Source organism: Tachypleus tridentatus, chromosome 2, assembly GCF_004210375.1.
Source record: "Tachypleus tridentatus isolate NWPU-2018 chromosome 2, ASM421037v1, whole genome shotgun sequence".
NCBI classification, from domain to species: Eukaryota; Metazoa; Arthropoda; class Merostomata; order Xiphosura; family Limulidae; genus Tachypleus; species Tachypleus tridentatus.
In genome coordinates, this window is record NC_134826.1 from 143,147,310 (window position 1) to 143,163,775 (window position 16,466).

Consider the following 16,466-nt stretch of genomic DNA (forward strand, 5'->3'; position numbering starts at 1 on the left):
ACTATTTGCTGAGCCCACCGATGGGAATTGAACTGGTAATTTTAGCGTTGAAAATCCGGAGACATACCGCTGTACTAGCGGGGTATATGTTATAAACACAGTTATAAACAGCCAGCAAGTAAGTACTTAGCTTAACAAAAATACGTTATTATTATGTAAGCGTACTTACATGTGTACGTTTTGAATATTTCTGAAAATACAAAGCGGAAACAGAAGAAAATTGGCATACTACCGACAGTCACACAAGAAATACGATACCATTAAAGCTGAGTGACTATTGGCTATTTTGGTAGATCACGTGATACACGCGATTCGAGGATTGATAATGGATGATAACAATAAATGATGCTAGGTATTTAAAAATGTCTCCCCTTTATTTTTCGTGTTTTCAGACAGTCGAGCAGTGACCCCATTTGGCTACACAAGTGACTTTACTGAAGATGGTTCTATAATGAGATTTCCTTAATTCTAGACTAACGAAAACGAAACAGCAACAATGCTATTGTAAAAAAATACAATGCTGTATTTTACATCAATCAATGCAGTGAAAGGACCTCACAGTGTAAGGATAGCTTGTTCTAGAGTGGAGCTCACTAACATATATCTTCAGTCTGGCACATTCAGTGAATATTACAACATTTCCTTTCCTACACTGTTTTTCTTTCTAGATGTTTCCGACGCATTCATATCAGAGAAAGACCTAACCGCGTTTTAACACGCATAATATTGCATCATAGGTTTTGTAGTTTTCAGCATTTGCATTTCAAACGCTAATGATAAGACAGTATTGAAAAAAAAAAATTATTTTCGAGAAATGTATATTTCACTGTTCATCTTTAAAACAGTTCGCCCGGCGTTTCGGCATGTTACAGATTATTAACCATACGCACTCCACCTGGCGGGTGGAATTCTTAATTCACTTCTACTGTGCATCTCTCGAACAAATTGTTCTATATTTTCATAACTAAACATACTTAACTAGGTACCCTCGCTCTGGAAACTGAGGTCCCTTAATATTTTGTAATGTGTACTCTTGTAAGAAACTTCTGTGTATTTGAATAATCAAAAATATTTAATTATGTAACTATCCTTCATCTGGCAGGTACAATTGTTAATACATGAGTTTCGCTTTCTTAAGCCTTGTTTTTGTAAGTTCGTTCCTCTGATTTTCAGTGAAATGGCAAATTCAAGATACTTTTGATGGGTGTGAAAAGATCCTATTGAAGGGGTGAGAAAATAATAGCCTGGGTAAAAGAGTTATATATCTGTAGAATTGACTTACCCATCAATAACTTCATGTACAGATTAACTGCTCGTGCTTATTGAACTAATTTCGATAAACGTAAAACCGGTAAACAAATATTCCCTCTTTGATGTTGGGTTAAATAGTACAGTACAATTTTAACCGACAGTTTTCACGTGTCACAACTAAACAGACGGTTACAGTAACAAAAAATTTTAACAATGACACTGGTTTCACATTGGCTGCCTCGATGTATTTTCTTTACGTTAAATAACAATGACATTGGGTCCCACGCTGGCACAGCGGTAAGTCTACGGATTTACAACGCTAAAATCAGGAGTTTGATTCATCTCGGTGGATTCAGCTGATAGCCTCATGTGGCTTTGCTATAAGAAAACACAATGACACTGGTTTCACACAAGCTGCCTCGATGTACTTTCTTTACGTTTATAAGAATGACGCTGGGTACCTCGTTGGTAAAGCGGTGAGTTTACGGATTTACAATGCTACAATCAGTATCTGAAATACCACGAGGTATAATGATATGAGTAAACTGTGATAATTGTTTTAAATGAAAAATAATTTAGACGTTTTAACACTTTGTATTTGAAGGATTAATGTAAGTAAAACCTTATTTGTTTCATGTAATTTTTACAGAAATAGGTGCTACACGTTGTTAATAAACATTCCTTAACAATAATGTGTTAAGCCTTTTAAAACATCGTGATAACTACTGGTCAAGATAGTTTCTTACTAGAACCTTTGCCCCGTAAGCGCTCAGGGGAAGGTCTGAACACGTATACAACTAAAAACCGAGTTTTGATGCCCGTGGTGGACGCAGCACAGATAAACAGCATCGTGTAGCTTTATGCTTGAGAACAAACAAACTAGAACGTTACCTAGTTTTAACATATACTGTGATACAGAGTAATTTATCACATCGCAAGTTATAAATTTAGGCCTTTTATCATTTATGCATGTATATAACGCTAAAATCAATGGTTCGATTCCTCAACGTGGGCACAATTCTGAAAACTTATTGTTAAATTTGAGCTAAAGAAACAAACGAACTCGATACAACAGTATGAGTCAGTCTATCAGCAGTTTTAAGTCTCTAACGGATTCAAGGAGATATTTCAGAAATAAACCTGAAACCTAATCAAAGAAACCTAGTTTTTACTATCATTAAATGTACAAAATTCAAGAGCAAAACCAAAGACGTCAACCGAATTTTTGTACTATCTTTAGTCATAAAAGGTCTTATAAATTATTTGATTTTTGACCTGCGATAGTTAGGCTTAACGGAATAAGGCTTAGCTAATCCAAACATTAAAATCAGCTTTTTCGACACTGGCTATTTTTCGCCATTGAAACTTCAAATCTTGACTTCTATGTATAACACTTTGATTATAACCAGAGGGCGCAGCCTTCGCTTAATTTAAATGTGGCGAAATTTCAACATTAAGGGTATGATTTTAAAATATATTTAAGTGAAAATTAGGCTTCACTCTTATATTTAATCACATACTCAACTATAGATGGCACTCAGGTGGATGCATACCTCTATCACCGAGCATTGGTCATATTTGACTCTCAAAAATACGAAAATGTGTCCGTATGTCCATCGTTACAAACGGATTAGAACCATTTTGTCAGGACAATAACGATTACTATTCTACACATGTTCAACTAATTTCATCAAAATCCGGGGTCATTTTTTAACTGAGTTATGGAGCAAAAAAAGTGCGAAAAATCTGTTCCTATGTTAAGAGACAGGGATTTTAGCGAATCGGCACAGTGGTATGTCTATGGACTTACACATTAAAAACCGCGTTTCGATACCCGTGGTGGGCAGAGCACAGATAGCCCATTTGTGCATAATTCTAAACAAAAATTTTAGTGAATTTCTGTGACTCTGAAGTTTGACCTTTAGCTTCCAAAAACTAATCACTGACACGTTGTGTCATAGTCTATGTATGTACCAACTTTTAGCCAAATCCATTTAGTTGTCTTTAAGAAACATTGGTGACGAACACATGCACAGGGGAGAAAATATAACTTCCCGTGGCAGAGGTTATTATTTTGATACTTCCGGATTTCTTTTTTCTTTCTGAATTTGAACTTATGTACCTCTTAGTCAGCTACTAAAATCAGAGTAATAAAATTAAAGTAAAATATTCTCTGTAAAAATCTTTGGTTCATCGGAAAACCTGAAGGTGTAACACGAAAAAAATGAATTTTGATACTTATTTTGGGCAGATCGCACATTGTGTAACTTTGTGCTTGAAAACGAACAACGCGGAATTTCAATGAAACGAAATTTTTTGTAATAAATATATATTTTTTACTTCAATAGATTTAATTACCGGCTGATTAGAAACATATTTAGTTTGTGTATTATAAGTGTGTGTGTGTGTGTGTGTGTGTGTTTTCTTATAGCAAAGTCACAGCGTACTATTTACTGAGCCAACCGATGGGAATTGAACTGGTAATTTTAGCGTTGAAAATCCGGAGACATACCGCTGTACTAGCGGGGTATATGTTATAAACACAGTTATAAACAGCCAGCAAGTAAGTACTTAGCTTAACAAAAATACGTTATTATTATGTAAGCGTACTTACATGTGTAAGTTTTGAATATTTCTGAAAATACAAAGCGGAAACAGAAGAAAATTGGCATACTACCGACAGTCACAAGAAATACGATGCCATTAAAGCTGAGTGACTATTGGCTATTTTGGTAGATCACGTGATACACGCGATTCGAGGATTGATAATGGATGATAACAATAAATGATGCTAGGTATTTAAAAATGTCTCCCCTTTATTTTTCGTGTTTTCAGACAGTCGAGCAGTGACCCCATTTGGCTACACAAGTGACTTTACTGAAGATGGTTCTATAATGAGATTTCCTTAATTCTAGACTAACGAAAACGAAACAGCAACAATGCTATTATAAAAAATACAATGCTGTATTTTACATCAATCAATGCAGTGAAAGGACCTCACAGTGTAAGGATAGCTTGTTCTAGAGTGGAGCTCACTAACATATATCTTCAGTCTGGCACATTCAGTGAATATTACAGCATTTCCTTTCCTACACTGTTTTTCTTTCTAGATGTTTCCGACGCATTCATATCAGAGAAAGACCTAACCGCGTTTTAACACGCATAATATCGCATCATAGGTTTTGTAGTTTTCAGCATTTGCATTTCAAACGCTAATGATAAGACAGTATTGAAGAAAAACAAACAAATTATTTTCGAGAAATGTATATTTCACTGTTCATCTTTAAAACAGTTCGCCCGGCGTTTCGGCATGTTACAGATTATTAACCATACGCACTCCACCTGGCGGGTGGAATTCTTAATTCACTTCTACTGTGCATCTCTCGAACAAATTGTTCTATATTTTCATAACTAAACATACTTAACTAGGTACCCTCGCTCTGGAAACTGAGGTCCCTTAATATTTTGTAATGTGTACTCTTGTAAGAAACTTCTGTGTATTTGAATAATCAAAAATATTTAATTATGTAACTATCCTTCATCTGGCAGGTACAATTGTTAATACATGAGTTTCGCTTTCTTAAGCCTTGTTTTTGTAAGTTCGTTCCTCTGATTTTCAGTGAAATGGCAAACTCAAGATACTTTTGGTGGGTGTGAAAAGATCCTATTGAAGGGGTGAGAAAATAATAGCCTGGGTAAAAGAGTTATATATCTGTAGAATTGACTTACCCATCAATAACTTCATGTACAGATTAACTGCTCGTGCTTATTGAACTAATTTCGATAAACGTAAAACCGGTAAACAAATATTCCCTCTTTGATGTTGGGTTAAATAGTGCAGTACAATTTTAACCGACAGTTTTCACGTGTCACAACTAAACAGACGGTTACAGTAACAAAAAATTTTAACAATGACACTGGTTTCACAAAAACTGTCACGATGCATTTTCTTTACGTTTATAACAATGACATTGGGTCCCACGCTGGCACAGCGGTAAGTCTACGGATTTACAACGCTAAAATCAGGAGTTTGATTCATCTCGGTGGATTCAGCTGATAGCCTCATGTGGCTTTGCTATAAGAAAACACAATGACACTGGTTTCACACAAGCTGCCTCGATGTACTTTCTTTACGTTTATAAGAATGACGCTGGGTACCTCGTTGGTAAAGCGGTGAGTTTACGGATTTACAATGCTAAAATCAGGGGGTTCGATTCCCCTCGGAGGACTCAGGTGATAGAAAAAATACAAATTTAAGGAAGGTACTAAAATATACTCTTCAAAAAAAGAAACGCAAAAGGCAAAATATGAGACAAATTGTTAACAAGTTTATTCCGGGTAGTTATGTATGACATGTGTGAAACTTTGCACATTCACTGCTGAACATCCAAAGTCTGCAAGGGCGAAATCCACGCTCACTAGGTGAAGTTTAACGTCACTCAACGTCAATAACGAGTATGTCCCCCGTGAGCATCAATAACTGCTTGGCATCTCCTGCCCATGGAAGCGATGAGATGACGAATCACATCCTGTGAAATGGCTGTCCACTCAGCCTGTAAAGCTGCTGCAAGCTGAGGTAGAGTCTGCGGTTGAGGTTGTCGCCGTCGCAGACGTCGGTCCAACTCGTCCCAAAGATGTTCGATGGGGTTTAAATCTGGTGATATGGTGGGCAAGGGAAGAACGTTGATGTTGTGGTGTCTCAAGAAGACAGTGGTGAGTCGGGCTGTGTGAGGACGGGCGTTGTCATGTTGAAAAACGTTGTTGACGTTCAACATGATGGGTTGCACATGGGGCCTAAGAATCTCGTAGACGGTTGCGTACGATCTGATCAAAAATCCTACGCAGCCCTGGTATGGTTGAGGCAGTAGACGTCACAGTGGTGGTCCTATCCCGAAGGTGACGTAACCGGATGTTGCGATCTTGTGCGGGCGTGGTCACACGAGGTTTGCCAGATCGTGGACGGTCACGAGTTGATCCATGTTGTTGGTGACGATTCCATAGCCTTGTGATGGTGTTTGGGTGGACATTCACAGCTCTGGTAACATCTGATCGAGATTTGCCTGCTTCCAATCGACCAATGGCGTTGTTGCGTTGTGCTTCAGTCAGTCTTGGCGTAACTGTGTTGCATGTCGGTGGCTTGACACTGAGCTATGGAAACCGAGAATCCGTCACTTTTATAGGGATTTTGCACATATTGCACTTGCAAAACATGCATATCTCTCAAACAAATTTATTGGACACGAATGTGTTTTGGCGAAAAATTTGATGTTTTCCTCCGTTTTCAAAGTGCACAACTTTTATTGTCATTTTGGTCTGACAATCAGTGCCTTAACACGTGTAACATCACATACTCTGAGCTTGTAACGTTATTACACATATTTCTCTTTAAAATAACAAAAATATCCCTTTTGCGTTTATTGTTTTGAAGAGTATAGTTATTGATTCATGTACCAAAGAAATGAAAGGTATCCAATATTTCACTTATTCTGAATAACGTACGTCAGATTATTAGGTCATTAGCTTTCCAATACGTTCAACTGATTGTTTTATTACTATGATTAGAATAATAAGCTAATATTATTCTAATGATATGCAAGAAAGCATGCCACGTGTTCATCCTTTCATATTTCATTTCGTTACGTCTCCAGTGACGTCTATACAACGTAACTACAAGTGACTATTCTTATGTTTAAAAAATATGAACCATACGTTTCGTGTTAAACGTGTATAAATCTATTTGACTTTCGTTCTTATTTTCTGTAATATTCAGTAGCATTTGTGCGTCGTTGTGGTTCTAAAACGTGAAATTCTCGAATAAGTCATATCATCGATGTTAAAAACTGTAATTACTTTAAGCATTATAAACTGTGGCTTTGGGCAAATACATCACGTGACACATTCTTTATAATGTTCGTGACGTGTAAAATCATTCCACCCTAACCATTGAAATTAATCATTCCACCCAGAAAGTAGTAACAAGAAAAGAGAGTGAACAGGCTTCGGAATAGTCAAGTTTACTTACAAATTTTATACTGTTAATACAACAATATTACTTCGTTTGATCTGAACATTCGGTATGTTAAATTTTACTCTGTTAATACAATATTACTTCGTTTAATCTGAACAATTTGGGTGATAAATTTTATACTGTTAATACAACAATATTAATTCATTTGATCTGAACATTCGGTATGTTAAATTTTACTCTGTTAATACAATATTACTTCGTTTAATCTGAACATTTTGGGTGATAAATTTTATACTGTTTATTATACAACAATATTAATTCATTTGATCTGAACATTTGGTATGTTAAATTTTACTCTGTTAATACCATATTACTTCGTTTAATCTGAACATTTTGGGTGATAAATTTTATACTGTTAATACAACAATATTAATTCATTTGATCTGAACATTCGGTATGTTAAATTTTACTCTGTTAATACAATATTACTTCGTTTAATCTGAACATTTTGGGTGATAAATTTTATACTGTTAATACAACAATATTAATTCATTTGATCTGAACATTCGGTATGTTAAATTTTACTCTGTTAATACAATATTACTTCGTTTAATCTGAACATTTTGGGTGATAAATTTTATACTGTTAATACAACAATATTAATTCATTTGATCTGAACATTCGGTATGTTAAATTTTACTCTGTTAATACAATATTACTTCGTTTAATCTGAACATTTTGGGTGATAAATTTTATACTGTTAATACAACAATATTAATTCATTTGATCTGAACATTCGGTATGTTAAATTTTACTCTGTTAATACAATATTACTTCGTTTAATCTGAACATTTTGGGTGATAAATTTTATACTGTTAATACAACAATATTAATCCATTTGATCTGAACATTCGGTATGTTAAATTTTACTCTGTTAATACAATATTACTTCGTTTGATCTGAACATTCTAGATGTTAAATGCTACTCTGTTAATACTACAATATTAATTCATTTAAAGCTACACGAGGGCTATAAAACTAGAGGGAAGACATCTAGTCTTCACAACCCACCGCCCACTCTTGAGATACTCTTTTACCAACGCATAGTAGGATTGACCGTCACATTATAACGTCCTCTACGGCTAAAAGGGCGAGTATGTTTGGTGTGAAGGGGATTCTAACCCGCGACCCTCGAGTCAAGTGCCTTAACCACCTGGCCATGCGGGGACAAAACATTAAGTACCGTGAGCAATGTCAGGGTGGATGTGCCTAGTATGGTTTATCTGTTTGATGAGTTGTATTTCACGATGTGTCTTGTTTTCTCTTGGCTACTTGCAGTAATTATCTATGATTCTCATTAGACGATAGTATTTTAAATATAAGAACTGGCATGTTGGTGAGAAACGTGCCAGTTCTTACGAAAACAGCTGTTTATTGACTTATGCCTGATGTTCATCTTGTAATTAAAAATTATTTAGAGCTGACCAGCTAATATGGAAAGTTTTGTTCTCACGGTAAGTAACGTAAAACATATTCTGAAACTTCTAATTATTGTATTTGTTTGTGAATTTCGAGCAAAGCTACTTGAGGGTTATCTGCGCTAGCCGTACCTAATTTAGCAGTGTAAACTAGAGGGAAGGCACCTAGTCATCACCACCCACCATCAAATCTTGGGCTACTCGTTTACCATCGAATAATGAAATTGACCGTCCATTATAACGCTCCCACGGCTGAAAGGGCGAACATGTTTGGTGTGACGGGGACTCAAACCCGCGACCCTCAAATTACGAGTCGAAGGCCTTAGCCCAACTGGCCATGCCGGGCTTTGACTATCGATGTCTTGTTTCACGAGAAGAACGACGTTTCTGCAGGTGGCCTCAGAAAAAAAAAATTGAAACGACTTTCCTTCTGCAAAACAGGAGATAAACATATTATTAGAAAAGCCACCCGAACAATGTTTTTCTATCCGAAATATTAATGACGAAAGATAAATATTTTTTTACGTTTTATTATTTTATTTATTTATTATTTAAAAAAAAATATTTTTATGCTATGTATAATATATAAAGGAAATAACATTCATTTCCAAGATTTTTACAAGGTACGTTCATCCGGGTACTCTACAAATACATGCGCAGTAAAACTTAACATTAAATGTGAACACACAGGATCATATGACCACAATTCTAAGAAAGAGATATAATTTTGTTGATTGTATTCTGAGAGTCAGTAAGTCAGGTGGCCCGGCATGGCCAAGCGTGTTAAGGCGTTCGACTCCCGTTCGCACCAAACATGCTCGCCCTTTTAGCCGAGGGGGCGTTATAACGTGACGATCAATCCCACTATTCGTTGGTAAAAGAGTAGCCCAAGTGTTGGCGGTGGGTGGTGATGACTAGCTGCCTTCCCTCTAGTCTTACCCTGGTAAACTGGGGACGGCTAGCGCAGATATCCCTCGAGTAGCTTTGCGCGAAATTCAAAACAAACCAAACAGTGTGAGAAAGTGTAACCAAGATCTGAGGATCGGTTCCAGTCGGTTCACGAACTCATTTGTTAAAATGTAATAAAATTGAATATGAATTTTCTAGCTTTGTTTAAAACTTTCCTCAATAGGTGTGGTAAGACTGCGTAAAACAACCACGCCCAAAGACAGCATCACCCAAGAACAAAAGAAGAATGTTGGGTGTAGGAATCTGGCTTCAATCAGGCCTAAATAACTAAACTGTCGTTACGGATTGTTTTCAAAACACAAAGTGACTTTTTTGTTTTGTGTTTAATTCGATGCGCACGGATCACTCGTAACTTTGAAACATTCTAACTGGTCGATTTAACGTTTCAAAACTCTTGTTAGAAACCATTAAAATTAGTACTCGTTTTAGAAGTTCGATGCCGTGACAAAATTAACCGAATCTTTAACGATTAAAATAAACGTATCAACTAGTAAGAACAGTACAAGGTAGGGCGTTTAAACAGCTACGACGTTGAATGTTTAAATTACAGAAACAGAATAATTAAATATCTGAGATTTTTCATATTTAAATAACAAATTATGGCAATGAACAACAACAATATTTGAATAACAAAATAGGGCAACCAACCAAATGTTCTAATACTGTGTTATTTATTGTTGAATATCGCGCAAAACCACAAGAGGGCTATCTGCGCTAGCCGTCCTTAATTTAGCAGTGCAAGACCAGATGAAAAGCAGCTAGTTATCACCACCCACCGCCAACTCTTGGGCTACTCTTTTACCGACGAATAGTGGGATTGACCGTCACATTATAACGCCCCCACGGCTGAAGGGACGAGTATGTTTGGTGCGACTGGGGTTCGAACCCACGTCCCTCTAACGCTTTAACCCACCTGGTCATGCCGGGCCGTCTTAAGAGCGAATTCATAAAACTGGGTAATAAATCTCATTGTAATCGAAGATTGCAACTGATTTTAAAAACTATTTGTACGTATAAATGTTTTTGGATTCATGACTGATATGTTATGAACCGCACAAAAGACGTAAATAAAAACAGGGTCAATATTGCTGCTAATATAAATAATTAATATAATCAATAATATCAATAATTAATATAATCAATAATATCAGTAATTAATATAATCAATAATATCAATAATTAATATAATCAATAATATCATAATTAATATAATCAATAATATCAGTAATTAATATAATCAATAATATCATAATTAATATAATCAATAATATCAATAATTAATATAATCAATAATATCAGTAATTAATATGATCAATAATATCAGTAATTATTATAATCAATAATATCAGTAATTAATATAATCAATAACATCAGTAATTAATATAATCAATAATATCAATAATTAATATAATCAATAATATCAGTAATTAATATAATCAATAATATTAGTAATTATTATGATCAATAATATCAGTAATTAATATAATCAATAATATCAGTAATTATTATAACCAATAATATCAATAATTAATATAATCAATAATATCAGTAATTAATATAATCAATAACATCAGTAATGAATATAATCAATAATATCAATAATTAATATAATCAATAATATCAGTAATTAATATAATCGGTAATATCAATAATTAATATAATCAATGATTAATGTTAGAAACGTTTATTTATTTTATGTAGAACATTTCTGATTCCACCTAATAATCTTTCCTCAGTTCTTTACATTGAGTGTTGCAAGTGTCTAAAATAGAAGCATGCTTATTCAATATAATATAACACGTGAGGTATGTGTTTTTATTATAGCAGAGCCACATCGGGCTATCCACTGAGCTCACCGAAAGGATTCGAACCCCTCATTTTGACGTTGTAAATCCGTAGACTTAACGCTGTACTAGCGGGAGGTGATACGTGGGTCTCCTCATTAATGAACTGTTTAATTAAAAACAAGGTAATAACATTTAAACAACTACGATTTTTAATGTTGAGATTCAGATGTCAGTGTTTATTTTCAGTGACAATTAAAATATTCGTTAAATGACGAAATATGACATTTTATTTAAATTTATTATCGGTTTATCAACTCTTCCCTATAGTCAGTGAAACAACGATTAGATTCTTAACTCTTCCCTATAGTCAGTAAAACAACGATAAGATTCTTAACTCTTCCCAAAAGCCAGTAAAACAACTATTAAATTCTTAACTCTTCCCTGTAGTCAGTAAAACAACGATTAGATTCTTAACTCTTCCCTATATCTCTTCCCTGTAGCCAGTAAAACCTAGATATCTCTTCCCTGTAGCCAGTAAAACAACGATTAGATTCTTAAATTTTCCCTATAGTCAGTAAAACAACGATTAGATTCTTAACTCTTCCCTATAGTCAGTAAAACAACTATTAGATTCTTAACTCTTCCCTATAGTCAGTAAAACAACGATAAGATTCTTAACTCTTCCCAAAAGCCAGTAAAACAACTATTAAATTCTTAACTCTTCCCTGTAGTCAGTAAAACAACGATTAGATTCTTAACTCTTCCCTATGGTCAGTAAAACAACGATTAGATTCTTAACTCTTCCCTATAGTCAGTAAAACAACGATAAGATTCTAAACTCTTCCCAAAAGCCAGTAAAACAACTATTAGATTCTTAACTCTTCCCTGTAGTCAGTAAAACAACGATTAGATTCTTAACTCTTCCCTATATCTCTTCCCTGTAGCCAGTAAAACAACGATTAGATTCTTAAATTTTCCCTATAGTCAGTAAAACAACGATTAGATTCTTAACTCTTCCCTATAGTCAGTAAAACAACTATTAGATTCTTAACTCTTCCCTATAGTCAGTAAAACAACGATTAGATTCTTAAGTCTTCCCTATAGTCAGTAAAACAACGATTAGATTCTTAACTTTTCCCTATAGTCAGTAAAACAACGATTAGATTTTTAACTTTTCCCCACAGTCAGTAAAACAACGATTAGATTCTTAACTCTTCCCTACAGTCAGTAAAACAACGATTAGATTCTTAACTCTTCCCTATAGTCAGTAAAACAACGATTAGATTCTTAACTCTTTCCTATAGTCAGTAAATCAACGATTAGATTCTTAACTCTTCCCTATAGTCAGTAAAACAACGATTAGATTCTTAACTCTTCCCTATAGCCAGTAAAATAACTATTAGATTCTTAACTCTTCCCTGTAGTCAGTAAAACAACGATCAGATTCTTAACTCTTCCCTATAGTCAATAAAACAACGATTAGATTCTTAACTCTTCCCTATAGTCAGTAAAACAACGATTAGATTCTTAACTCTTCCCTATAGTCAGTAAAACAACTATTAGATTCTTAACTCTTCCCTGCAGTCAGTAAAACAACGATTAGATTCTTAACTCTTCCCTATAGTCAGTAAAACAACGATTAGATTCTTAACTCTTCCCTGTAGTCAGTAAAACAACGATTAGATTCTTAACTCTTCCCTATAGTCAGTAAAACAACGATTAGATTCTTAACTCTTCCCTATAGCCAGTAAAACAACTATTAGATTCTTAACTCTTCCCTGTAGTCAGTAAAACAACGATTAGATTCTTAACTCTTCCCTATAGTCAATAAAACAACGATTAGATTCTTAACTCTTCCCTGTAGTCAGGAAAACAGCGATTAGATTCTTAACTCTTTTCTATAGTCAGTAAAACAACTATTAGATTCTTAACTCTTCCCTGTAGTCAGTAAAACAACTATTAGATTATTAACTTTTCCCTATAGTCAATAAAACAACGATTAGATTCTTAACTCTTCCCTATAGTCAGTGAATCAACGATTAGATTCTTAACTCTTCCCTGTAGTCAGTAAAACAACGATTAGATTCTTAACTCTTCCCTATAGTCAATAAAACAACGATTAGATTCTTAACTCTTCCCTATAGTCAGTAAAACAACGATTAGATTCTTAACTCTTCCCTATAGTCAGTAAAACAACGATTAGATTCTTAACTCTTCCCTGTAGTCAGTAAAACAACAATTAGATTCATCAAGCTATGTTTTCTTCTGTTTATAGCTACACTCATGAATTGTGTAACAAGTTGATTTATTAGGCAGTTAATGTAGGTAGTTGGTAGTTAATTTCACATCTCAGTTTAACTTAAATTTCTTCAACTACTGACAGTTTCTCTTGTGTTAAACCTGACATAGTTGTGAACAATATTTTCATTGTTTAGATTTGCTTGTTTATTAGAGAACGTATGAGGTTAAGATGGGGTGACTGAGGTTAAGGTACAGACGTATATATTAGCTATAGATAGAACTAAGCATTTAATTCAGTGAAGTTTCCCTTGGAGTGACGAATGAATATTTGTTATCTTCGTTCCCAGTCTGCGAACTTACACCGTGAGAACCTGGATTTCGAATCTTGTAGCGGGCTGAGCACGGATAAGCCCATTGTGTAGCTTTGTGTTTAATTTTAATCAGTTAGTCAATCATAATTCATAGAAATTAATGAGTGATCGCGTATAATAAGCGTTTGTAATCTATTAAGGTAACCAGTCGGTTAGCAATAGAAATTTTGCTGAAAATGAAAATCTTGTTTATGAACTTACGTATCAGTAGATATAACCTGTGACAAAGTTACTTGTTTTCGTCACGTGAACTAGAATTCTCTTTAATTTCACCAAATAATCTAAAAGAACTCGTGCAACAACAGAACATGCTAAAACAATTATATTCCTAAGCGAGATAGATAAACATATCCATCAAAATATGAAACCTTAAAAAAAACAAGTATGTTAGAACATTTTAATCTAAATTCAACTGACAACGTATATTAGAATAGGGAAAATGTACTTTAGATTTGATATATCCCACTGGACGTGTGTTTCTAACGAAGCTTGAAAGATATATAAAGAAGTCAGTGCTGCTCGACAACGAATCGAATTTGCTTCTAGAAAACTTTCGTGAAGAAATGTAACTGTTTCACATCCATTTTTAACTTTGTAATTTACTTTCTCATTGGGAAGTGCGTTAAATTTAGAGCCGTCATTCAAAGGTTTGTTTTGTTTTTGAATTTTGCGCAAAGCTACTCGAGGGCTATCTGCGCTAGCCGTCACTAATTTAGCAGTGTAAGACTAAAGGGAAGGCAGCTAGTCATCACCACTAACCTCCAACTCTTGGGCTACTCTTTTACCAACGAATAGTGGGGTTGACCGTCACATTATAACGCCCCATGGCTGAAAGGGCGAGCATGTTTGGTGCGACTGGGATTCGAACCCGCGACTCTCGTCATATCAAAGGACCACGAACCTTTTACAATAATCTTGTCTATTCTAAACCAACTTGTTTTTAAATTTTTTTTGCTTAAGAATAAACAATTCTTCAAGTAAATTCAAGTATTTTAGACTTTAAAATTAACTTTAAGGTCTATCACACCTGTCCAGACCATAAAAATAAAAGTTGAAAGATAGCAACGCCAGAAATTTTATTAATGTTATTTCAAAATAGCCGCTATTGAAGGCTAGATCTGCCAGTTTTGTCACTTGTAAACCTTCCCCGTAAATGATTCAGGTTGTAATATATTTTTTAAACATGACAATTTTGGCTCTACAGACACCTTTAGTATTTAAATATGATTTATTATCCATGATGATATGCAAATATTATCCCTACCCGTAGTTTTTGTTTTTAAAGGTCTTCAAATTATTTGTTAAGCCATCTGTGATATACGAGAGGCCAGAGTCATCTACTGGGGTAAAATAAAATTCATCTGTAGCACAATTTAAATATTAAAGACTAAAAATTGAAAACAAATGAATAAAATTCCGCAACACACGTAGCGAATTAAATTAATTTGTAGACTTATAGTCAGTATTATCATCATCTTATTCCGAAAACTATTAAAATCATTCAACAAAATGAATTGCAATATTTTATAATCACCATTGTTCAATGCCTTTTAAAAAAACAATCTTCGAAGTTTTTATAATTCTCTTATACAAATTGCCAAATGAGAGTGGAAAACTTAGTAATTTATGATTTAATAAACCTGCTTTTTTTGCACAACTTATGAAAATACAGTGAAAGAAACGCTAGTGGTAAAAATATTATTGTTATTTTGGAATTCACGTAACTTGATTCCGTAATTTGAAATAGTTGATAAACTCGCATTATTTTATTTACATATTTTTGTCGTTCTTAAAACTGCCTTACACCGATGAAACCAGCCTTAACTCATCCTTTACCGACGATTTATGCTAATTAAAGTGAATAAAAGTATTTGGTACAGGGCCAAAGAGTTAGGTCTCCAGTAACTGAGAGGGCAACACTGTCTCCCTTTACCTTTAATGAAAGCGAAACGAGTAAGTGCCATGGAAGCCGCGTTGAGAAAATAATAAAATATAATGTAGTGACGTCTGAAGTTGGCTGAAGATTGGCATGATGGAAACTTAGAAGAAGAAGACCAGGGACAAGGATTTGTGGCTCTACCATCTATTGACCTCCTCATGTGGGCCAAGGATCTGTGGCTCTACCATCTATTGACCTCCTCATGTGGGCCAAGGATCTGTGACTCAACCATCTATTAACCTCCTCATGTGGGCCAAGGATCTGTAGCTCTACCATCTATTAACCTCCTCATGTGGGCCAAGGATCTGTGGCTCTACCATCTATTAACCTCCTCATGTGGGCCAAGGATCTGTGGCTCTACCATCTATTGACCTCCTACCAGGAACAAGTATCTGTGGCTCTGCCATCTATTGACCTCCTCATGTGGGCCAAGGATCTGTGGCTCTACCATCTATTGACCTC

The 16,466-nt window shown here is 34.8% G+C and overlaps 1 protein-coding gene across 1 annotated transcript in view; it reads left to right on the forward strand.

Moving 5' to 3' along the window:
• The window catches only part of LOC143245621 (voltage-dependent calcium channel type A subunit alpha-1-like), a 132,825-nt gene that overhangs the window by 59,593 nt on the left and 56,766 nt on the right, over window positions 1-16,466 (forward strand). The window lies entirely within an intron of this gene.